The sequence below is a fragment of the Entelurus aequoreus genome, linkage group LG09 (genome assembly GCF_033978785.1).
Source record: "Entelurus aequoreus isolate RoL-2023_Sb linkage group LG09, RoL_Eaeq_v1.1, whole genome shotgun sequence".
Classification (NCBI taxonomy): Eukaryota; Metazoa; Chordata; class Actinopteri; order Syngnathiformes; family Syngnathidae; genus Entelurus; species Entelurus aequoreus.
This window is the reverse complement of record NC_084739.1, coordinates 68,613,964-68,639,006: the sequence shown is the minus strand read 5'-3', so window position 1 is coordinate 68,639,006 and position 25,043 is coordinate 68,613,964. Positions and strand designations below refer to the sequence as shown.

The 25,043-nt window shown below is 35.0% G+C and overlaps 2 protein-coding genes across 8 annotated transcripts in view; both read left to right on the top strand.

The window, feature by feature from the left end:
• LOC133657656 (glutamate receptor ionotropic, delta-1-like) overlaps positions 1–25,043 on the top strand; it is a 1,080,304-nt gene that overhangs the window by 641,234 nt on the left and 414,027 nt on the right. The gene's annotated exons all lie outside the window — the stretch shown is intronic.
• LOC133657655 (serine-rich coiled-coil domain-containing protein 2-like) overlaps positions 14,140–25,043 on the top strand; it is a 137,642-nt gene continuing 126,738 nt past the window's right edge. For 6 of the 7 annotated variants that reach the window (XM_062059239.1, XM_062059238.1, XM_062059236.1 and 3 more), the window contains exons 1-2: positions 14,140–14,343; positions 14,448–14,725. The gene's annotated coding sequence lies outside the window, so the exon portion shown is untranslated. The remainder of the gene's footprint in view (positions 14,344–14,447; positions 14,726–25,043) is intronic. The other variant, XM_062059237.1, reaches the window with a different exon arrangement.

The following is a 25,043-nucleotide window of genomic DNA, read 5'->3' as shown; positions in this document are numbered from 1 at the left end:
TTCCACAACTCCCACATTTTTTATCCGAGTCAAAGCCTTCCAACTTCAAACTGATCAGCCTATTCGGGAATCGCAGGCTTCCACCTTGACAAGTCGCAAAAATTCCCAGATTTCCCAGATTTCCGGGACATTTTTCCCCATTCAAAATGAATTGGCCATTTTTCAAACTTCCACCATTTTTCACATTTTTCAACCAATTCAAACCATTCCACCTTCAACATATTCCACCATTCAGGACATTCAAAATATCATTTTTCCAAGTTCAAAAAATTCCAGGAATTCCCAGAATTTTTTCAAATGCCTTTTTTACCCTTTTGTCTGTCGACTACTCCTTCCACATTTTTCAACCCCGTTCCACAGTCAAATCATTCCTCTTAATCAGGACAAAACACAAAGTTGTTTTTTTGAACTGGAAAAATTGCAGCTTTTCCCGAAATTCCAGGAATTCCGTAATACCATTTCATGAATTCAAAATGTTACTACTTCAACATTTCTCGACTGATTTGAAAAATTCCAACACCAACCCTTTCAACTCATTCACTTTTTTTAAAAATCATTTTCCCCCAAAATCCCTCTTTTCCCGAAATTCCCCAATTTCCATGAAATTCCCATTGAAATGAATGGGACATTTTTCTAAATTCCACAACTCCCACATTTTTTATCCGATTCAAAGCCTTCCAACTTCAAACTGATCAGCCTATTCGGGAATCGCAGGCTTTCACCTTGACAAGTCGCAAAAATTCCCAAATTTCCCAGATTTCCGGGACATTTTTCCCCATTCAAAATGAATTGGCCATTTTTCAAACTTCCACCATTTTTCACATTTTTCAACCAATTCAAACCATTCCACCTTCAACACATTCCACCATTCAGGACATTCAAAATATCATTTTTCCAAGTTCAAAAAATTCCAGGAATTCCCAGAATTTTTTCAAATGCCTTTTTTACCCTTTTGTCTGTCGACTACTCCTTCCACATTTTTCAACCCCGTTCCACAGTCAAATCATTCCTCTTAATCAGAACAAAACACAAAAGTAGATTTTTGAACTGGAAAAATTGCAGCTTTTCCCGAAATTCCAGGAATTTCGTAATACCATTTCCCAATTATAAATGTTACTACTTCAACATTTCTCGACCGATTTGAAAAATTCCAACAGCAACCATTTCAACTCATTCAGAACATTCACATCTTTAAAAATAATTTTCCAAAAAAATCCTTCTTTTCCCGAATTTCCCAAATTTCCATGAAATTCCCATTGAAATAAATGGGACATTTTTCTACGTTTCCCAACTCCCACATTTTTTATCCGATTCAATGCGTTCGAACTTCAAACTGTTCAGCCTGTTCAGGAATTGTGTGCTCCTTTTCAATAATTATAAAAAAATTCCCGGATTTCGGAGAATTCCCAGTCTTTAGGGACATTTTCCCCATTCAAAATGAATTATCCATTTTTCAAACTTCCGCAATTCCCACACCAATTCAAACCATTCCACCTTCAACACATTCCACCATTCAGGACATTCAAAATATCATTTTTCCAAGTTCAAAAAATTCCAGGAATTCCCAGAATTTTTTCAAATGCCTTTTTTACCCTTTTGTCTGTCGACTACTCCTTCCACATTTTTCAACCCCGTTCCACAGTCAAATCATTCCTCTTAATCAGGACAAAACACAAAGTTGTTTTTTTGAACTGGAAAAATTGCAGCTTTTCCCGAAATTCCAGGAATTCCGTAATACCATTTCATCAATTCAAAATGTCACTACTTCAACATTTCTCGACTGGTTTGAAAAATTCCAACACCAACCCTTTCAACTCATTCACTTTTTTTTTTAAATCATTTTCCCCCGAAATCCCTCTTTTCCCGAAATTCCCAAATTTCCATGAAATTCCCATTGAAATGAATGGGACATTTTTCTAAATTCCACAACTCCCACATTTTTTATCCGATTCAAAGCCTTCCAACTTCAAACTGATCAGCCTATTCGGGAATCGCAGGCTTTCACCTTGACAAGTCGCAAAAATTCCTAGATTTCCCAGATTTCCGGGACATTTTTCCCCATTCAAAATGAATTGGCCATTTTTCAAACTTCCACCATTTTTCACATTTTTCAACCAATTCAAACCATTCCACCTTCAACACATTCCACCATTCAGGACATTCAAAATATCATTTTTCCAAGTTCAAAAAATTCCAGGAATTCCCAGAATTTTTTCAAATGCCTTTTTTTTACCCTTTTTCCTGTCGACTACTCCTTCCACATTTTTCAACCCCGTTCCACAGTCAAATCATTCCTCTTAATCAGAACAAAACACAAAAGTAGATTTTTGAACTGGAAAAATTGCAGCTTTTCCCGAAATTCCAGGAATTTCGTAATACCATTTCCCAATTATAAATGTTACTACTTCAAAATTTCTCGACCGATTTGAAAAATTCCAACAGCAACCATTTCAACTCATTCAGAACATTCACTTTTTTAAAAATAATTTTCCAAAAAAATCCTTCTTTTCCCGAATTTCCCAAATTTCCATGAAATTCCCATTGAAATAAATGGGACATTTTTCTAAGTTTCCCAACTCCCACATTTTTTATCCGATTCAAAACGTTCGAACTTCAAACTGTTCAGCCTGTTCAGGAATTGTGTGCTCCTTTTCAACAATTATAAAAAAAAATTCCCGGATTTCCGAGAATTCCCAGTCTTTAGGGACATTTTCCCCATTCAAAATGAATTATCCATTTTTCAAACTTCCGCAATTCCCACACCAATTCAAACCATTCCACCTTCAACACATTCCACCATTCTGGACATTAAAAACATAATTTTTCCAAGTTCAAAAAAATTCCAGGAATTCCCGGAATTTTTTCAAATGCCTTTTTTACCCTTTCTTCCTGTCGACTACTCCTTCCACATTTTTCATCCCCGTTCCACAGTCAAATCATTCCTCTTAATCAGAACAAAACACAAAGTTGTTTTTTTGAACTGGAAAAATTGCAACTTTTCCCAAAATTCCAGGAATTCCGTAATACCATTTCATCAGTTCAAAATGTTACTACTTCAACATTTCTCGACCGATTTGCAAAATTCCAACACCAATCATTCAGAGCATTCACTTTTTTTTTCTTATTTCTTTTATTTAATTTTCCCCAAAAAATCCCTCTTTTCCCAAAATTCCCAAATTTCCATGAAATTACCATTGAAATGAATGGGACATTTTTCTAAGTTTCACAACTCCCACATATTTTATCCGATTCAAAGCGTTCCAAGTTCAAACTGATCAGCCTATTCGGAAATCGCAGGATTTCCCTTGACAAATTCCAATAATTCCCAGATTTCCCAGATTACCAGGTTTTCCGGGACATTTTTCCCATTCAATATGAATTGGCCATTTTTCAAACTTCCACCTTTTCCACATTTTTCAACCAATTCCACCTTCAACATATTCAACTGGACATTCAAAATGTCATTTTTCCAAGTTAAATTTTTTTCCAGGAATTCACAGAATTCCCTTTTTTTCAAATGCATTTTTCACCCTTTTGTCTGGTGACTACTCCTTCCACATTTTTCAACCCACTTCAACCGTTCCACAGTCAAATCATTCCTCTTAATCAGAACAAAACACAAAGTTGTTTTTTTGAACTGGAAAAATTGCAGCTTTTCCCGAAATTCCAGGAATTCTGTAATACCATTTCATCAGTTCAAAATGTTACTACTTCAACATTTCTCGACTGATTTGAAAATGTCCAACACCAACCATTTCAAATCGTTCAGACGATTCACATTTTTTAAAATAACTTTCCCCAAAAATTCCCAAATTTCCATGAAATTCCCATTGAAATGAATAGGACATTTTCCTCATTCAACAACTATTTTTCCACGTTACACAAATTTCCAGGAATTCCTGATTTTTCCAACCTTTATTAGTGCGATGACTCCTTTCACATTTTCCAACCCATTTCAAGCGTTCCACTGTCAAAACATTCCTCTTAGTCAGGACAAAAAAACAAGTTGGTTTAAGAACATGAAAAATTCCCGTTTTTCCCGAAATTCCATACTACCATTTTTCAGTTAAAAAACTGTTACTACTTCAACATTTCTTGACCGATTTAAACAATTCCAACACCAACCAATTCAGGACATTCAGGATATTCATGCTCCTAATACTTTTCAAAAAAATCCTGCTTTTCCCAAAATTTCCAGGAAGTTCCCATTGTAATCAATGGGACAGTTTTAAAAGTTGCACAATTCCCACATTTTTCAACCTATTCAAACCATTCCAACATCAACACATTCCACTCATACTGGACATTCAAACTGACACTTTCCCAAGTTCCAAACCAAATTCCCGTTTTCCTGGAAATTCAAACTCTTCAACATTCAAACTATTCTTACATTCATACTACATTCTGTCAGCATTTCACTTCAACTTCAGCATCGGAGCACCAAATTCCTCCAGGAATTGCCTCATCAAGTTAGAGTGTCATTATCTACATCAGGGGTCACCAACCTTTTTGAAACCAAGAGCTACTTCTTGGGTACTGATTAATGCGAAGGGCTACTAGTTTGATACACACTTAAATAAATTGCCAGAAATAGCCAATTTGCTCAATTTACCTTTAACTCTATGTTATTATTAATAATTAATGATATTTACACTTAATTGAACGGTTTAAAAGAGGAGAAACACGAAAAAAAATGACAATTACATTTTGAAACATAGTTTATCTTCAATTTCGACTCTTTAAAATTCAAAATTCAACCGAAAAAAAGAAGAGAAAAACTAGCTAATTCGAATGTTTTTGAAAAAAATGAAAAAAAGAATTTATGGAACATCATTAGTAATTTTTCCTGATTAAGATTAATTTTAGAATTTTGATGACATTTTTTAAATAGGTTAAACTCCAATCTACACTTTGTTAGAATATATAACAAATTGGACCAAGCTATATTTCTAACAAAGACAAATCATTATTTCTTCTAGATTTTCCAGAACAAAAATTTTAAAATAAATTCAAAAGACTTTGAAATAAGATTTACATTTGATTCTACAGATTTTCTAGATTTGCCAGAATTTTTTTTTTGGAATTTTAATCATAATAAGTTTGAAGAAATATTTCACAAATATTCTTCGTCAAAAAAACAGAAGCTAAAATGAATAATTAAATTAAAATGTATTTATTATTATTTACAATAAAAACAAGTAATTTACTTGAACATTGATTTAAATTGTCAGGAAAGAAGAGGAAGGAATTTAAAAGGTAAAAAGGTATATGTGTTTAAAAATCCTAAAATCATTTTTAAGGTTGCATTTTTTCTCTAAAATTGTCTTTCTGAAAGTTATAAGAAACAAAGTAAAAAAAATAATGAATTTCTTTAAACAAGTGAAGACCAAGTCTTTAAAATATTTTCTTGGATTTTCAAATTCTATTTGAGTTTTGTCTCTTTTAGAATTAAAAATGTTGGGCAAAGCGAGACCAGCTTGCTAGTAAATAATTAAAATTTAAAAATTAGAGGCAGCTCACTGGTAAGTGCTGCTATTTGAGCTATTTTTTAGAACAGGCCAGCGGGCTACTCATCTGGTCCTTACGGGCTACCATGAATCCATCTTTAGCCCAGAGTGATACTGTATGTCTACATGATTAAACTGATATCCCTTTCCTCACAAATTAGCGTGAGTCCCCCCTGGGGAGATGCTAACTGTAATGACGCCATCAGACTTATTTAATGGAGTCAGTAAATGTCAGGATGAGTCTAGCTAATAAAGACCAAGCACCGTATTTAATCTTCAATGAATGCATGGATTTTACGACGCCATCAAGCTAAAGGAATTACAGTCCACGGGGGAAAAAAAGGGACATAAATGTGCTGATAGAGACCGAACGAGACTTGGTGTGCCGTACCAACATGTGGTCACATGACCCTCAACCAGGGCCGGCCCGTGGCATAGGCCGTATAGGCAAATGCTAAGGACGCCGTCCATCAGGGGGCGCCACGCCAGTGCCACAAATGTTGGAGAAAAAAAAAAGAAGTTGGTACTATTATTTCTAAATACAAAAAAATAATCCCACGTTAATTAAAATGCAAAGTAAAGCCTATTTAATAGAAATATTATTTGTTACAACATTACGCCCCCCCCCATCCCCCCGCACAATGCCCCCCTCCCTTCCCGTATCATGACTCTTACCATATCAAAAAATCAACACAAGATGTCAAAACGGCCAAAACTGTCAGGTGCCCAGGGAAGAAACAAGAGAAAAGAAGAGGAGAAACGAGAAAAAGACAGAGGTAGCAGGTAGGTTAACGTTAACGTGGGGGGGGGGGGGGGGGGGGCTTGGGGCGCCACCTAAAATCTTGCCTAGGGCGCCAGATTGGTTAGGGCCAGGCCTGCCCTCAACACCACGTTCATTAGAGCATGTTGACTTTAGAAGCACACGCACCATCATCATCCTCACACGAGTGTTTCAGAGCTGCTTCTATTCTGAACTTTGGTGGTACATTTGCATTTGAGGCGAGTGAGTCAGTGTCAGTAATTAAAAGAAGATTCATGTTTGTTTTAAAATGGTCACTTCATGGATTAAATATGTACAAAACCCCAAAAAGCAGTGAAGTTGTCACGTTGTGTAAATGCTAAATAAAAAGAGACTACAACAAATACTTTTCAACTTATATTCAATTGAATAGACTGCAAAGACAAGATATTTCATGTTCACACTGGGATAATTTGTTATTTTTTGCAAATATTAGCTCATTTGGAATTTGATTAAAAAAAGCTGGCACAAGTGGCAAAAAAGAGAGAGGAAGTTGAGGAATGCTCGTCAAAGACTTATTTGGAACATCCCACAGGTGAGCAGGCTAATTGGGAACAGGTGGGTGCCATGATTGGGTACAAAAGCAGCTTCCATGAAATGCTCAGTCGTTCACAAACAAGGACGGGGGCGAGGGTCACCACTTTGTCAACAAATGCCTGAGCAAATTGTTGAAGAACAACATTTCTCAACCAGGAATTTAGGTATTTCACCATCTACGCTCCGTAATATCATCAAAAGGTTCTGAGAATGTGGAGAAATCACTGCACGTAAGCCATGATATTACACACCTTGGATCCCTCAGGAGGTACTGCATCAAAAAGCCATATCGGTGTGTAAAGGACATCACCACACGGGCTCAGGAACACTTCAGAAAACCACTGTCAGTAACCACAGTTGGTCGCTACATCTGTAAGTGCAAGTTAAAACTCTACTATGCAAAGCCACAGCCATTTATCAACAACACCCAGAAACGTTGTCGGCTTCGCTGGGCCCCGAGCTCATCTAAGATGGACTGATGCAAAGTGGAAAAGTGTTCTGTGGTCTGACGAGTCCACATTTCAAATTGTTTTTGGAAACTGTGGACCAAAGAGGAAAAGAAGCATCCGGAATGTTCTAGGGTGAAAGTGTAAAAGGCAGCATGTGTGATGGTATGGGGGTGTATTAGTGGCCAAGACATGGGTAACTTACACATCTGTGAAGGCACCATTAATGCTGAAAGGTACATACAGCTTTTGGAGCAACATATGTCGCCATCCAAGCAACGTTATCATGGACGCCCCTGCTTATTTCAACAAGACAATGCGGGTACTAGACTGGCCTGCCTGTAGTCCAGACATTGAAGGCTAAAATATGAGAAGGGAGACTGTTGAACAACTTAAGCTGTACATCAAGCAAGAATGGGAAATAATTCCACTTCAAAAATGTGTCTCCTCAGTTCCCAAACCTTTACTGAGTGTTGTTAAAAGGAAAGGCCATGTAACACACTGGTAAAAATGCCCTTTTTGCAATTGCCATTGCCATTATTTGCACAAAAATACCAAAGTTTCTCAGTGTGAACATGAAATATCTTGTCTTTGCAGTCTATTCAATTGAATATAAGTTGAAAAGGATTTGTTGTATTCTCTTTTTATTTACCATTTACAGTTCCTTGATGCGTGTTTAGTTTGGGTAAGCTCCTCCGGTCTGCCCCGGTCCTTTCTCCTGCTGAGTTAGACAGTCACACCCCTCATATTGGACACAAGTGGCGGGTGCAGCGGTCACGTGACGCACAAGTACCTCATTTGGCGTAATAGGAGAGGGGGGGGGGGGGGGCGGGGACATAAACCGAAAACGCCATCGTTCAGTTCACCCTTGTGAAGGGTACGCCTGCAATCTGTGCAGCGTGGGTAATAAACGTTCTCATCGCCGGCTTGACTTTGACACGGCAGACTGTGACACCCGTGTGGGGGTGAGGTGGTGGTGTGTTAGAAATGTGAGTGTGAACATGCTGACTGAAGGCAGCTCTTCAACGCTGAGGAGGGTGAAGATGCTGGGAGGTGTGGAATGTGGCGGCGGGTGACTGGAGCGCCCCATTCAATAATCATCAACTTAGAATTTAATGGCAGCAACACATGGCAAAAAAGGCATTTTCACCAGTGTGTTACATGGCCTTTCCTTTTAACAACACTCAGTAAAGGTTTGGGAACTGAGGAGACACATTTTTGAAGTGGAATTCTTTCCCATTCTTGCTTGATGTACAGCTTAAGTTGTTCAACAGTCTCCCTTCTCATATTTTAGCCTTCAATGTCTGGACTACAGGCAGGTCAGTCTAGTACCCGCACTCTTTTACTACGAAGCCACGCTGTTGTAACGCCTGGCTTGGCATCGTCTTGCTGAAATAAGCAGGGGCGTCCATGATAACAAGATATGTTGCTCCAAAAGCTGTATGTACCTTTCAGCATTAATGGTGCCTTCACAGATGTGTAAGTTACCCATGTCTTGGCCACTAATACACCCCCATACCATCACACATGCTGCCTTTTACACTTTCACCCTAGAACGGGGGTCGGCAACCCGCGGCTCTAGAGCCGCATGCGGCTCTTTAGCGCCGCCCTAGTGGCTCTCAGGAGCTTTTTCAAAAATGTATGAAAAATGGAAAAAGATGAGGAAAAAAAAAAAGTTTTTGTTTTAATATGGTTTCCGTAGGAGGACAAACATGACGCAAACCTCCCTAATTGTTATAAAGCACACTGTTTATATTAAACATGCTTCACTGATTCGAGTATTTGGCGAGCGCCGTTTTGTCCTACTAATTTTGGCGGTCCTTGAACTCACCGTAGTTTGCTTAAAAGTATAACTTTCTCCGACTTTCTAGGACGTGTTTTATGCCACTTCTTTTTCCGTCTCATTCTGTCCACCAAACTTTTAACGTTGTGCGTGAAGGCACAAAGGTGAGTTTTGTTGATGTTATTGACTTGTGTGGAGTGCTAGTCAGACATATTTGGTCAGTGCGTGACTGCAAGCTAATCGATGCTAACATGCTATTTAGGCTAGCTGTATGTACATATTGCAGCATTATGCCTCATTTGTAGCTATATTTGAGGTCATTTAGTTTCCTTTAAGTCATCTTAATTCAATTTATATATCATGACACACTATCTGTATGTAATATGGCTTTTAATTTTTTGCGGCTCCAGACAGTTTGTTTTTGTATTTTTGGTCCAATATGGCTCTTTCAACATTTTGGGTTGCCGACCCCTGTACTAGGTCAATTTATATCTCATGACACACTATCTGTATGTAATATGGCTTTTAATTTTTTGCGGCTCCAGACAGATTTGTTTTTGTATTTTTGCTCCAATATGGCTCTTTCAACATTTTGGGTTGCCGACCCCTGCCCTAGAACAACCCGGATGCTTCTTTTCCTCTTTGGTCCACAGTTTCCAAAAACAATTTGAAATGTGGACTCGTCAGAACCACAGAACACTTTCCCACTTTGCATCAGTCCATCTTAGATGAGCTCGGGGCCCAGCGAAGCCGGCGGCAATTCTGGGTGTTGTTGATAAAATGGCTTTGGCTCTAAATAGTGGAGTTTTAACTTGCACTTAGAGATGTAGCGACCAACTGTGGTTACTGACAGTGGGTTTCTGAAGTGTTCCTGAGCCCATGTGGTGATATCCTTTACACACTGATGTGGCTTTTTGATGCAGTAGCGCCTGAGGGATCCAAGGTGTGTAATATCATGGCTTACGTGCAGCGATTTCTCCACATTCTCAGAACCTTTTGATGATATTACGGAGCGTAGATGGTGAAATACCTAAATTCCTTGTTGAGAAATGTTGTTCTTCAACAATTTGCTCAGGCATTTGTCGACAAAGTGGTGACCCTCACCCCCGTCCTTGTTTGTGAACGACTGAGCATTTCACGGAAGCTGCTTTTATACCCAATCATGGCACCCACCTGTTCCCAATTAGCCTGTTCACCTGTGGGATGTTCCAAATAAGTCTTTGACGCGCATTCCTCAACTTTCTCACTCTTTTTTGCCACTTGTGCCAGCTTTTTTTGAAACATGTCGCAGGCAACAAATTCCAAATGAGCAAAAAAAAAACAACCAAGTTTTGCAGTTTGAACATAAAATATCTTGTCTTTGCAGTCTATTCAATTGAATATAAGTAGGGATGTCGGATAATGGCTTTTTGCCGATACCCGATATTCCGATATTGTCCAACTCTTTAATTACCGATACCGATATCAACCGATACCGATATCAACCGATATATGCAGTCTTGGAATTAACACATTATTATGCCTAATTTGGACAACCAGGTATGGTGAAGATAAGGTCCTTTTTAAAAAAAAATTAAAAAATAAGATAACTAAATTAAAAACATTTTCTTGAATAAAAAAAGAAAGTACAACAATATAAAAACAGTTACATAGAAACTAGTAATGAATGAAAATGAGTAAAATTAACTGTTAAAGGTTAGTACTATTAGTGGAGCAGCAGCACGCACAATCATGTGTGCTTACGGACTGTATCCCTTGCAGACTGTATTGATATATATTGATATATAATGTAGGAAGCAGAATATTGATAACAGAAATAAATGAGGGGAGGGAGGTTTTTTGGGTCGGTGCACTAATTGTAAGTGTATCTTGTGTTTTTTATGTTGATTTAATAAAAAAAAAAAAAAAAAACGATACAGATAATAAAAAAAACGATACCGATAATTTCCGATATTACATTTTAACTCATTTATCGGCCGATAATATGTCCGATATTATCGGACATCCCTAAATATAAGTTGAAAATAATTTGTTGTATTCTCTTTTCATTTAGCATTTACACAACGTGACAACGTCACTGCTTTTGGCTTTTGTACTTGTGTTCCGCATTGGGACGACCGACAAGAGGCTCTTAAATTACTGGTCCTCCATTCACCTTCTGAGTGAATAATTTAGTGCTTATCGACAACTTGAGTGGTGTCCAGCGTCCCTGCTAACGAGGGCAAATGGGAACAAGAACACTTACAGTGTACAGTCTTCATCATGAGAGTGTACAGTCTTCATCATGAGAGTGTACAGTCTTCATCATGAGAGTGTCTGGTTACGTCAGGGAAGGACACAGATCCCTCGCTTCATTGTTCCTCAGTCTCTACTCACCTATTGTTTACCTCACTAGAATTGTGTATGAGTCTGTACACACAAAAAAAGGTGCGGTGCACACTCCAAAACACTAGGGGCAGCACCTTCTTCCCTAGTGTATCATCTTCACACACAAGGTGATGAATAAGTCGTCCATCGTCATTATCTTTGTGTTTTTTCTTCTCATTTTGCAGTATTTATCTCACCTGCACTTAAAACAAATGGGATCTAATAGAGCACAGGTGTCCAACTCGAGGCCCGGTGGGGCCAGATGTGGCCCGCCACTTCCTTTTATTTGGCCCTTCAAAGCCCGGAAATAATAAGTATCAATAAAGTGCTGTAACTTTGTTACTAAGTGTATTATTTCTTTCTATTTTGGGAGAAAAATCCATGTAATTGCAATTGATGTTAACTTAAATATTGTCTAATTATGCAAAAATGTATGCTAAAACATTCCAAACGTTTTTAAATAGAAATAAATACTAATAATGATGATTTCAAAGCAAGTTATCCATCAAATTGTGCAATGTAAAAGTATCAATAGATTTCATGGTCAAATTGTGAAATTTACTGGGGTTTTTACAGCATTTTTCTAATAAATGAAAAAAACTTTACCGTAATAAACTCTGGTTCCGTTTTGACATTTACAGTAATACACCAAATTATCTACACTTGTTGATTTGCGGTTAAAAAAACAACAACTAACAAATTGGCAGCTCAGGTGCCAAAATGTGACTGTAAAATTGCAGTTGTTTTATTTACAGTAAAAAACAAATGTAGATTTTACAGTAAAATTCTGGCAACTGAGCTGCTTTTTTTTAATTGTTTTTATTTTTTAACCATAAAAACAGCAGTACAGTTTTTCCATTGACAGTAATATACACTACATTTTGAGGTGAAATTATTGCAACTTACCATATTTTTTTTTTTTTTTACATTTTAGCTTTTAAAAAATATACTAATAAAAGGCATAAAAAATTGTGTCATAAAACAAACAAACTGACAGCTCAGGTGCCAAAATTTTAATGTTTTTTATTTATTTATTTATATTTACAGTAAAAAACAAAAGTACATTTTACAGTAAAATTCTGGTAACTGAGCTGCCTTTTTTTAAAATTTATATATATTTTACCATAAAAACAGCAGTACTGTTTTTCCATTTACAGTAATATACACTACATTTTGAGGTAAAATTATTGCAACTTACCATATTTTATTTACATTTTAGTTAAAAAACCCCCAACAAAACTAATAAAATGCATTAAAAAAATGGTGTAATAATAGTATTCACTGTTAGAAGCGGCCCTCTGGGGCCAAACATAATTGCCATGTGGCCCTCAGTGAAAACCACTATACCACCTCTATAATGGCACATTGTCAGTTTATTAACATTACTGCAATGTTAAAACATACCACTCCTCACACGTCGTCAGCCTTAATTCGATGAATTAACAATAACAACACAGATCACCAATTATTTGAAACAGGTAAAAAGGTTCCTGGTAATGTTGAATGGAAAAGTTTTAAGTTGAAGCTAAAACAATACTATTGGAGCCTGACATTTTCAATGCGGACTAGCTAACCACCCTTTGTCCTTTTTTAGCAAAGGTATCTTATGTGGTATAAATACAGCTAAAGAAAGAAGGCAATGTTTATTTTATTTTTTCATTTTATTTTTATTGACATCCAGCATCAGACATTCCTATCCATTACATCATATTCACATAGATCATATATCTATTGTCTGCCCTAAATGTCAAAATATTTTTGTTTATATCCCACCAATACCACCCCCCCCCAAAAGAAAGACACAACAAAAAAAACAAAGTAATATCTACAAATACATTCTATAAATAAAAAATATATAAAATGTATGTATACTTATTTTATTTATTTTTTTACAATTTTTTTAGTCTTAGAAGTACAAAATAAAAAATAGTTACATGTAAAAAAAAGTATCCAACAATATAACTAAACTGAGGCTCTAACTCTCAGAGAACGCCTGATTATGAAGGTGAAATGCCTCCCTCTAGTGGTTAAAACTGACAGTTACACTTTCCCAATTCAGTTCGGTTCAGCTCAAAAATACTAGCTACTTATCTTACATATCCTATAATTCAGTAAAACACACATTTTCCATGCATGTATTTTTATAATCCGGAATTTGAGACTAATCCAGCTCTTTTTTTTATGTATTGCTTTAAACTAAAAAAAAAGAAAAAAAAAGTAATTCCTGATGACGTCGTCTCTACGGCCAGTGAGAAGGCGTTCCCGGAAAACGAACAAAACCGGGGAAAAACGTGGCCGCTGCTATATTATGTGTTGTCTGTCTAATTATAAATAATGCAGACAAGGCGTGTTGGCTGAGTTCTCAACGTTTACTCACACAACGCGCTCATAACCATATTGTAGCTGCCGGCACGGCGACAAACAACAACACTTCATGCTCGTCACTACTGTTGCATGCTGGGTAGTGTAGTTCTAACATTCCCTAACTCATAACATCACATGATCTATTATATTTGTGCTAAACACAGTAACATATTGGATAAAACACACATTTTATATGCATGTATTTTTAGATTCCGGAATTTGAGACTATCCAGCTCGTTTTTCGATGTATTGCTTTAAAGTAAAAAAAAAAAGAGAAAAGAAGCAAAAACAGGTCATTCCTGATGACGTCATCTCTACGGCAAGCGAGAAGGCGTTCCCGGAAAACGAACAAAACCGGGGGAAAAATGTTGCCCGCCGCTACATTAATGATTATATTTGTGGTAAATACAGTAACATTTTGGATGAAAATGTTGTAATACTTCAAGGTGGAAGAAATCACGGTTAGTGCTCCGCCCCGCTGGAGCCGGACAGAACGTGGGAGTGAGAGAAGTCTTCGGAGGTCGCACTTAGTAGTTGGAGGTAGTCAATTATTATTATTATTATTATTATTATTATTACTATTAGTGGTGGTTGTCTACAACTACAAGTTAAGATTTATTGTGGAGCATTTTTCGTTTTTTTAGCACGTCTTTTCCTTACTTGACGCTCAGTCCCCGGCTGACGAGGTAACGGACCGGACAGCCTCGTCTTGCCCGGGAAGCACCGCCTGCCGCCGGGCTGCTACTTTGACGCCTTCCCGGTATCTACATGGTTCTTTACACAAGTTTATTCATACGACCTTCCACACTTCTATGGACGCAAACTTCATATTTTTGAAATGCTGTTTATTTAACTTGTGCAAGCTAACCTGGCTAGCATCACAACCGACTGTTTGCTACCTTCCTGTCTGCTACTAAACCAGGTAACTATCCTTATTTATGTCAACTTTTTTGTCTCTTCCAAAGATTAACGTTCCATGCTGTGACTAAAATGGCAATAATCCAAATGCATACATTTATTGTGATTTATGACGTCACTCAATTTAATTCAATTGTTATTTTTTGTCCTTGATGCAGTGTTTTTCAACCTTTTTTGAGGCAAATAACTTTTTTTTTTCATAAAAATAAATAAATCCAGAGTCACACCGCCAGCAGGAAACGTTCAAAAAATGAAACTCCACCAGGTCGTCGTGACATATTTTGAGTTTGTTGGCGTTTTCCTGTGTGTAGTGCTTTAATTTTTGTCTCGCGCTGTTATTTTGGTGGCCCTTCCTGTTTTGTTGCGGTTTCATGTCTTCCTTTGAGCGCTATTCCGCGCACCCGCTTTGTGTTAGCAAGAAAGGCTATTTACGTTGTTGCTATCCTTCTTTGTGTGGACATTGTCGATCGTCATGTCATGTACGGATATACTTTGTGGACGCCGTAAGTTTTTGCTGTCGTCCAGCATTCTGTTTGTTTACTTTGTAGCCAGTTCATTGGATAGCCATTGCCTTTCCCTTTTGTTCATTGTTGGTTTAAGCATGACATACCTTTTTACCTGCACACTGCCTCCCGCTGTGGTCCGCATATTGGGATCACAACAAACCATCCCCGTCTCACCCGACACATCCCGACTTTGCTTTAAAATTATTCTGTCAAATCATTATTTTTTTCAATCAAATAATCACATTTTGGAATTTCTATTCATCATGATTAATCACAGCTTGCATAATTAACATTTCCTGAAGAAAACACCTCAGTATTTATACCTAAAAGCAATTTTATTGTCAGAGTGTCACCCAGGAATGTTTTTTTTTTATATTTTACTTGAATGCGTGTCATTTATTTGCACCAACTGTAATGATCTGTCCCTCCAGGCCATGTCCTATTTAGGTTTCTCATTGTTGTACTGACGTATGCACTGATCTGATCACAAGGTACAAAAGCAGTGAAGTTGTCACGTTGTGTAAATGGTAAATAAAAAGAGAATACAACAAATCCTTTTCAACTTATATTCAATTGAATAGACTGCAAAGACAAGATATTTCATGTTCACACTGAGAAACTTTCTTATTTTTCTGCAAATAATCATGAAGTTAGACTTGAATGGCAGCAACACATGTCAAAAAAGGCATTTTTACCAGTGTGTTACATGGCCTTTCCTTTTAACAACACTCAGTAAAGGTTTGGGAACTGAGGAGACACATTTTTGAAGTGGAATTCTTTCCCATTCTTGCTTGATGTACAGCTTAAGTTGTTCAACAGTCTCCCTTCTCATATTTTAGCCTTCAATGTCTGGACTACAGGCAGGCCAGTCTAGTACCCGCATTGTCTTGTTGAAATAAGCAGGGGCGTCCATGATAACGTTGCTTGGATGGCGACATATGTTGCTCCAAAAGCTGTATGTACCTTTCAGCATTAATGGTGCCTTCACAGATGTGTAAGTTACCCATGTCTTGGCCACTAATACACCCCCATACCATCACACATGCTGGCTTTTACACTTTCACCCTAGAACAATCCGGATGCTTATTTTCCTCTTTGGTCCGGAGGACACAACGTCCACAGTTTCCAAAAACAATTTGAAATGTGGACTCGTCAGACCACAGAACACTTTCCCACTTTGCATCAGTCCATCTTATATGAGCTCGGGCCCAGCGAAGCCGGCGACGTTTCTGGGTGTTGTTGATAAATGGCTTTGGCTTTGCATAGTAGAGTTTTAACTTGCACTTACAAATGTAGCGACTGACAGTGGTTTTCTGAAGTGTTCCTGAGCCCATGTGGTGATATCCTTTACACACTGATGTCACTTTTTGATGCAGTAGCGCCTGAGGGATCCAAGGTGCGTAATATCATGGCTTACGTGCAGTGATTTCTCCAGATTCTCTGAACTTTTTGATGATTTTACGGAGCGTAGATGGTGAAATCCCTAAATTCCTTGCAATAGCTGCTTGAGAAATGTTGTTCTTAAACAATTTGCTCAGGCATTTGTTGACAAAGTGGTGACCCTCGCCCCCGTCCTTGTTTGTGAACGACTGAGCATTTCACGGAAGCTGCTTTTACACCCAATCATGGCACCCACCTGTTCCCAATTAGCCTGTTCACCCGTGGGATGTTCCAAATAGGTCTTTGACGAGCATTCCTCGACTTTCTCACTCTTTTTTGCCACTTGTGCCAGCTTTTTTGAAACATGTCGCAGGCAACAAATCCCAAGTGAGCTAATATTTGCAAAAAATAACAAAGTTTGTCAGTGTGAACCTGAAATATCTTGTCTTTGCAGTCTATTCAATTGAATATAAGTTGAAAAGGATTTGTTGTATTCTCTTTTTATTGACCATTCACACAACGTGACAACTTCACTGCTTTTGGGTTGTGTAAAAGGTAAAAAAAGCTTGTTCAGTCAAAATAAATTGCTTTATTAACTTTAAGTGTCTACATCAGGGGTGTCAAACTCATTTTAGATCGGGGGCCACACGGAGAAAAATCTACTCCCAAGTGGGCCGGACTGGTAAAATCACGGCACGATAACTTAAAAATATAGACAAACTTCAGATTGTTTTCTTTGTTTAAAAACAGAACAAGTACATTCTGAAATTGTAGAAATCATGTTGTTGTTGTTTTTTTACACTTACATGTTGCAGTTAATAGACTTCTATCTTTATTTGTTGTTACTTATATTTTCTGAATAAATTATATGGTAATGTTCATCAGTCATTGGTGTTCATTTTCAATCTATCAAGATAAAAAACTTATATCAATATCAAATTACAGTATGTTATTTATGTAGTTTGATCATTTTCCTCGACTGGTGCACTAACCTTATGTGGTTTATTTTGTACATATATAGCATCATCTACAACGATACAAAGAATTGCTATTGCGACATCCAGTGGACACATTTAAAACAGCTGTTTCTTTCATTCATAAATTTCAGGTACATTTTTATACTTAGCAAACTCATCCCGCGGGCCGGCTAAAACCTGTTTACGGGCCTGATCCGGCCCCCGGGCCGTACGTTTGACACCCCTGGTCTACATGATTAATGCAAATTTGTTGTAATTAACCACATGAGTTGTACATTTTTTTCCAGCCCTGCTTTAAAATGATACATAAATATGTTTTTTTTTTTACATGAACTCACCTGTCACTTAAGTGGACTAGCATGATTAGCATTACAACGGTTGTCATTGCAACAACAAGAGAGTAAAATGTGTTAAAGGGTTAAAAAAGGTTTTTAATATGTCCTATGAGAAGAAGCTACACAAGGTCAGCGAAGGCGTTCTATGTCATGCAGTTGTACTTTCACAACTGCAAGAATTACTAGCGCAATGTCAATTTAGTAGCTCTTTTACTGCATTTTTTTTTTTAGTGTTTTAGTGTACTTTGCTCCAGTCCGTAGCACAAAGCGCCTCATAATTCCACATATGAGACTTCTGGCGCGTGTGGTGATTAAAGTGTAACTAAAGATGACTCCCATGCCCTCACCTGGTGGACTTAGACCAGACCTGGCAAATTAAGGCCTGCGGGGCCACATGCGGCCCGTTGAGCTTTTCAATCTGGCCCCGCCGGACATTCCCAAATAATTATTTGACATCTTTAAGATGTAAAGTGTAGCTGCCATTATGATGTGCACTCATCTTTTCTAATGACCAGAAGTCTTCAAGTATACTAAGTCTTTCAATGCTTGGAATCTGCACTTATGGATGATATACCAGTTACTATGGTAATCTAATTAGTTACTATGGTAATCTAATTAGTTACTATGGTAATCTAATTAGTTACTATGATCATCTAATTAGTTACTATAGTAATCTAATTAGTTACTATGGTAATCTAATTAGTTACTATGGTAATCTAATTAGTTACAATGTAATCTAATTAGTTGCTATGGTAATCTAATTAGTTACTATGGTCATCTAATTAGTTACAATGTAATCTAATTAGTTACAATGGTAATCTAATTAGTTACTATGATCATCTAATTAGTTACTATAGTAATCTAATTAGTTACTATGGTAATATAATTAGTTACTATGGTAATCTAATTAGTTACTATGATCATCTAATTAGTTACTATGGTAATCTAATTAGTTTACTATGATCATCTAATTAGTTACTATAGTAATCTAATTAGTTACTATGGTAATCTAATTAGTTACAATGTAATGTAATTAGTTACTATGGTAATCTAATTAGTTACTATGGTCATCTAATTAGTTACAATGTAATCTAATTAGTTACTATGATCATCTAATTAGTTACTATAGTAATCTAATTAGTTACTATGGTAATCTAATTAGTTACTATGATCATCTAATTAGTTACTATAGTAATCTAATTAGTTACTATGGTAATCTAATTAGTTACTATGGTCATCTAATTAGTTAAAATGTAATCTAATTAGTTACAATGGTAATCTAATTAGTTACTATGATCATCTAATTAGTTACTATAGTAATCTAATTAGTTACTATGGTCATCTAATTAGTTACTATGGTCATCTAATTAGTTACAACGGTAATCTAATTAGTTACTATGGTCATCTAATTAGTAACTATTGTCATTGAATGAGTTACTATGGCAAACTAATTAGTTACAATGGTAATCTAATTAGTTACTATAGTAATCTAATTAGTTACAATGGTAATCTAATTAGTTACTATGGTCATCTAATTATTTACAATGGTAATCTAATTAGTTACTATGGTCATCTAATTAGTTACTATAGTAATTGAAATGGTTACAGTGGTAATCGAATTAGTTACTATGATCATGTAATTAGTTACAATAGTAACCTAATTAGTTACAATGGTAATCTACTTAGTTACTATGGTCATCTAATTAGTTACTATGGTAATCTAATTAGTTACAATGGTAATCTAATAAGTTACAATGTAATCTAATTAGTTACTATGGTCATCTAATTAGTTACTATGGTAATCTAATTAGTTACAATGGTAATCTAATTAGTTAATCTGATCATCTAATTAGTTACTATAGTAATCTAATTAGTTACAGTGGTAATCTCATTAGTTACAATGGTAATCTAATTAGTTACTATGGTCATCTAATTAGTTACATAGGTCATACAATTAGTTACTATGGTAATCTAATTAGTTACAATGGTAATCTAATTAGTTACAGTGGTAATCTCATTAGTTACAATGGTAATCTAATTAGTTACTATGGTCATCTAATTAGTTACTATGATCATGTAATTAGTTACTATAGTAATCTAATTAGTTACAATCGTAATCTAATTAGTTACTATGGTCATCTAATTAGTTACTATGGTAATCTAATTAGTTACAATGGTAATCTAATTAGTTACTATGGTCATCTAATTAGTTACTATGGTCATATAATTAGTTACTATGGTAATCTAATTAGTTACAATGGTAATCTAATTAGTTAATATGATCATCTAATTAGTTACTATAGTAATCTAATTAGTTACAGTGGTAATCTCATTAGTTACAATGGTAATCTAATTAGTTACTATGGTCATCTAATTAGTTACTATGGTCATACAATTAGTTACTATGGTAATCTAATTAGTTACAATGGTAATCGAATTAGTTACTACGACAGTCTAATTAGTTACTATGGTAATCTAATTAGTTACAGTGGTAATCTAATTAGTTACTATGGTCATCTAATGAGTTACTGTGGTAATCTAATTAGTTACAATGGTAATCTAATTAGTTACTATGGTCATCTAATTAGTTACAATGGCCATCTAATTAGTTACTATGGTCATCTAATTAGTTACAATGGTAATCTTATTAGTTACTATGGTCATCTAATTAGTTACTATGGTCATCTAATTAGTTACTATGGCACCAAGCAGTGTGGGCGGGAAGCGTTTCCACAGACGCGAAAGGAGATTTTCACAACAAAGTTCTCAAGCTTTGCGATGTATCAAATTCATCAGATTGTCGGTGGGTTCATTTTATACCCTTCACGTTCATATTTCACCGTTTGTTACATTTTGGTTGCGTTTCACTTGATTGTAAAATATGTGGATGGAAAGGGGGTGTGATGTCCATATTTTGTCAATACTCAGTGTTTTATCCTTCATAGAAACATCTAAAATTCCCTTACGTTTTTTAAAGGCGGTCTGTCATAACGTTTTTAGCATTCAATCAGACATTATTGTGAGGTTTTGTAGATATACCGGCCCCCAGACACATGTTTTTTCTCTAAATGTGGCCCCCGAGTCAAAAGAATTGCCCAGGCCTGACTTAGACAAACCCAGCAGGCAGGAGTTGTATTTGACACCTCCTATCTGTATTTTTGGAGCCGCACTTAAGCCGCTGTCAGTCAGACGCACAAGTAAATGTGGTGTGTTCCAGGCCAGACGGCACGTCAGCCCTAATAGACATGCACCGTGTGGGGGGTTCTGGACACACCTGTTGGCTCGGGCTCTACAGCGCCACCTTGGCTGGCAGTGTTTTCTTTTTTTTACTATCTGACAATTTCATTCCCCAACTAACAGCTGAGCACCTCAGCTCCAGCCTGCGAGAGACCCCCCCCCCCCCCCCCCCCCTCTCACTTGTTGTTGTCTGTCTGCTGGCTTGCTGGTCTTTCGACTTTTTACAAGAGTACAGAGCTCCGTGCTGTGGGAACCAAACATAATATGTACAATATACACACTGCAAGTATATATATATATATATAATGTAGTAACAGACACCTTCATAACAATATGTAATATGTACAATATACACACTGCAAGTATATATATATATATAATGTAGTAACAGACACCTTCATAACAATATGTAATATGTACAATAAACACACTGCAAGTATATATATATATAATGTAGTAACAGACACCTTCATAACAATATGTAATATGTACAATATACACACTGCAAGTATATATATATATAATGTTGTAACAGACACCTTCATAACAATATGTAATATGTACAATATACACACTGCAAGTATATATATATATATAATGTTGTAACAGACACCTTCATAACAATATGTAATATGTACAATATACACACTGCAAGTATATATATATATATAATGTAGTAACAGACACCTTCATAACAATATGTAATATGTACAATAAACACACTGCAAGTATATATATATATAATGTAGTAACAGACACCTTCATAACAATATGTAATATGTACAATATACACACTGCAAGTATATATATAATGTAGTAACAGACACCTTCATAACAATATGTAATATGTACAATATACACACTGCAAGTATATATATAATGTAGTAACACACACCTTCATAACAATATGTAATATGTACAATATACACACTGCAAGTATATATATATATAATGTAGTAACAGACACCTTCATAACAATATGTAATATGTACAATATACACACTGCAAGTATATATATATAATGTAGTAACAGACACCTTCATAACAATATGTAATATGTACAATATACACACTGCAAGTATATATATATATATATATATATATATATATATATATATATATATATATATATATATATATATATATATATATATATATATAATGTTGTAACAGACACCTTCATAACAATATGTAATATGTACAATATACACACTGCAAGTATATATATGATGTAGTAACAGACACCTTCATAACAATATGTAATATGTACAATATACACACTGCAAGTATATATATAATGTAGTAACAGACACCTTCATAACAATATGTAATATGTACAATATACACACTGCAAGTATATATATAATGTAGTAACAGACACCTTCATAACAATATGTAATATGTACAATATACACACTGCAATTATATATATAATGTAGTAACAGACACCTTCATAACAATATGTAATATGTACAATATACACACTGCAAGTATATATATAATGTAGTAACAGACACCTTCATAACAATATGTAATATGTACAATATACACACTGCAAGTATATATATAATGTAGTAACAGACACCTTCATAACAATATGTAATATGTACAATATACACACTGCAAGTATATATATAATGTAGTAACAGACACCTTCATAACAATATGTAATATGTACAATATACACACTGCAAGTATATATATATAATGTAGTAACAGACACCTTCATAACAATATGTAATATGTACAATATACACACTGCAAGTATATATATATATAAATATATAATGTAGTAACAGACACCTTCATAACAATATGTAATATGTACAATATACACACTGCAAGTATATATATATAATGTAGTAACAGACACCTTCATAACAATATGTAATATGTACAATATACACACTGCAAGTATATATATAATGTAGTAACAGACACCTTCATAACAATATGTAATATGTACAATATACACACTGCAAGTATATATATAATGTAGTAACAGACACCTTCATAACAATATGTAATATGTACAATATACACACTGCAAGTATATATATATATATAATGTAGTAACAGACACCTTCATAACAATATGTAATATGTACAATATACACACTGCAAGTATATATATAATGTAGCAACAGACACCTTCATAACAATATGTAATATGTACAATATACACACTGCAAGTATATATATAATGTAGTAACAGACACCTTCATAACAATATGTAATATGTACAATATATACACTGCAAGTATATATATAATGTAGTAACAGACACCTTCATAACAATATGTAATATGTACAATATTCACACTGCAAGTATATATATAATGTAGTAACAGACACCTTCATAACAATATGTAATATGTACAATATACACACTGCAAGTATATATATATATATATATAATGTAGTAACAGACACCTTCATAACAATATGTAATGTGTACAATATACACACTGCAAGTATATATATAATGTAGTAACAGACACCTTCATAACAATATGTAATATGTACAATATACACACTGCAAGTATATATATAATGTAGTAACAGACACCTTCATAACAATATGTAATATGTACAATATACACACTGCAAGTATATATATATATATATATATATAATGTAGTAACAGACACCTTCATAACAATATGTAATGTGTACAATATACACACTGCAAGTATATATATAATGTAGTAACAGACACCTTCATAACAATATGTAATATGTACAATATACACACTGCAAGTATATATATAATGTAGTAACAGACACCTTCATAACAATATGTAATATGTACAATATACACACTGCAAGTATATATATAATGCAGTAACAGACACCTTCATAACAATATGTAATATGTACAATATACACACTGCAAGTATATATATAATGTAGTAACAGACACCTTCATAACAATATGTAATATGTACAATATACACACTGCAAGTATATATATATATATATATATATATATATATATATATATATATATATATATATATAATGTAGTAACAGACACCTTCATAACAATATGTAATATGTACAATATACACACTGCAAGTATATATATAATGTAGTAACAGACACCTTCATAACAATATGTAATATGTACAATATACACACTGCAAGTATATATATATATAATGTAGTAACAGACACCTTCATAACAATATGTAATATGTACAATATACACACTGCAGGTATATATATAATGTAGCAACAGACACCTTCATAACAATATGTAATATGTACAATATACACACTGCAAGTATATATATAATGTAGTAACAGACACCTTCATAACAATATGTAATATGTACAATATACACACTGCAAGTATATATATAATGTAGCAACAGACACCTTCATAACAATATGTAATATGTACAATATACACACTGCAAGTATATATATAATGTAGTAACAGACACTTTCATAACAATATGTAATATGTACAATATACACACTGCAAGTATATATATAATGTAGTAACAGACACCTTCATAACAATATGTAATATGTACAATATTCACACTGCAAGTATATATATAATGTAGTAACAGACACCTTCATAACAATATGTAATATGTACAATATACACACTGCAAGTATATATATATATATAATGTAGTAACAGACACCTTCATAACAATATGTAATGTGTACAATATACACACTGCAAGTATATATATAATGTAGTAACAGACACCTTCATAACAATATGTAATATGTACAATATACACACTGCAAGTATATATATAATGTAGTAACAGACACCTTCATAACAATATGTAATATGTACAATATACACACTGCAAGTATATATATAATGCAGTAACAGACACCTTCATCTTCATAACAATATGTAA